General features: G+C 53.1%; 1 pseudogene; it reads right to left on the bottom strand.

Moving 5' to 3' along the window:
* Window positions 1–212: 212 nt before the first annotated feature.
* LOC104668373 lies at window positions 213–707 on the bottom strand (annotated as a pseudogene).
* Window positions 708–2,135: the final 1,428 nt, after the last annotated feature.

The following is a 2,135-nucleotide window of genomic DNA, read 5'->3' as shown; positions in this document are numbered from 1 at the left end:
AGTGTCTATTAGGAGTGGGGAGGATGAGAAATGGTGAAGGACAGGGCCTTAGGTGCCCCATCCCCTTCCATCAGAGGTGCTTCCCTGGTATTTGTTTTACACGCCCGGGTTAGGCCTGCGATTTTGGATGGAGGAAAACGTCATGCAGCTGAAAGAAAGCAGAACGACCGCTGCTCTAGTTGTTGAGGAAATGCTGGGCACCCAGCGGGCACTTAATAAATGTTAGCACTTTCCCTCTCCTCGCCCCCATCATTCTCCCCCTGGATTCTTTATTAAATGGCTCGGCGAAAACCCGGACCCAGATAAATGGAGAGAAGCAGGCAGAAGATGGAGTGCTTTTAAAATACCAAGAGAATCACTGCAGGTGTGGAGTGCCTGGCGGGTGCTGGGGGTCACGGGGGCTGTGATCCAAATACAACGGGGCACAGGCTCACCGGAGCTCCACACTGAGGGCCCCTGCCTGCAACCGACACGGAAAGGCTCCCCAGAAACAGGGGAACCGGCCCCTGCCCCACCAACGCCCTTCTCAACAGGCTCACCTCCTCCTCCTCCTCTCCTGAATGGAAGGACCCATAGGAAAAGACAGAGCTCTGAAACATGCGAAGGGGCACAAGGGGTGGGGAGGCCTAGTGGGCTGACCTGGCTACTTCTTGCAAATAAGCGGGGCCTGCTGCACTGCGAGGGCACCAAGAAGAAAGAGCTGCCATCAACCCTGCCCGGTTTTCCCAGATCCTCTGAAAATGGATCTCCCGAGAGCAGCTCGGCAACCGGAGCCACAGCGCCACCTACAGGCTTCCTCCTGCCATGCAGTTTGCCTTCAAATGCTCCTTTTCAGCTTGCAGGTATTACATGCTAGGTATGCCAGGGGTCCGAGCTCACATCAAATCCACTGAACTGCAAGGTGTCGTGTTGCTGATATGCTCAGACAAATGAGTTTGGCGTAGAGAGAACGGTTGTTGTTAATGTGTGTCTTGCAGGCAGGGTGTCAGGGCTGCACTCCAGGCAGCAAGCTGGCAGAGTTGACAGCCAATCTCCCATCTTAGTGATGGGGAAACTGAGGCCAAAACTGTCCACAGTTACACAGTGAGTTGGAGACAGAGCTAGGACCGGAAGTATTCTGTGCCTCTCCACTTGGATGGCTGTTCATCTGTTAATTCCACAATAACTGTACTGTGACAGCCACCACGGGCCTGGAGCACACACACTAGAGAGTGATTCCTTTTCACTCAGAAATGTCAGGAGATGGGGCCAAGTTTAGAGGTTGCAGCTACAGATGAGCCTCTGAATACGGGCTCCATGGGGCCTGGGGATAGGCCCCTGCTCTGAATGTGGATGTGAAAGGTTTTAGTTCGCAGAACTGACCTTCCCTCCTACACACCCTCATGCTCACCCTCTCCATCTAGCAAACTGTTCACCGTTTATGGCCCACTCACAGGTTGCTGTCTTCCAAAGCCTTCTCTGATCCCTTCTCCCTGCCAGTGGAGTGTGTCATCTCTGCCTGTGCCACTACAGCACTTATTTGAGACATTGATCATTGAACAGATCCCCCTGTATTATGATGATTTATGTGTCTGTTTGTCTAAATGGAGAGTTCTGGTGTCTCCAAAGCTCAGCCCAGAGCCAGACACACAGCAGGTGGGCACTCCAGAAAGCATGGGTAGATGGATGGATGGGTGGGCGTGTGGGTGGGTGGGTGAGTGGATGAAAGGGTGGGTGGATGGATGGGAGGGTGGGTGGATGGATGGGAGGGTGGATGGGTGGATAGAAGGATGAGGGGGTGGAGAGCAAACAAGGCACACCTAGAGGAAGGGGAACTACTCTATTCTATATTCTAGAACAGGGATAGCATCTGTTTCTAAGGAGACCTGCATCTAAAAGCATCTGCTTCCAAGTCCAAGTCAAAAAGTATAACAGGACGTGCATGTTAAGGGCAGTGGGGCTGGCCTTCTCCTCCTCCTGACTGCCCCTTCCCCCTGGTTTCCCAGATAACCTGTTAGAAACCTACCAGTGGTCCTCAAGGTGTAGTTCCCTGAATGCCTGAACCAGAATCGCCTGAAGAGTTTGTTAAAATGCAGGCTCCTGGGCCCTTCCCTCAGAGATTCTGATTCCACGAGCCTCGGGAAAGGCCTGGGAAT

Source organism: Rhinopithecus roxellana, chromosome 15 (genome assembly GCF_007565055.1).
Source record: "Rhinopithecus roxellana isolate Shanxi Qingling chromosome 15, ASM756505v1, whole genome shotgun sequence".
In the NCBI taxonomy this organism is placed as follows: domain Eukaryota; kingdom Metazoa; phylum Chordata; class Mammalia; order Primates; family Cercopithecidae; genus Rhinopithecus; species Rhinopithecus roxellana.
The sequence above is the reverse complement of the archived record's forward strand: the minus strand, read 5'-3'. Positions and strand labels throughout refer to the sequence as shown.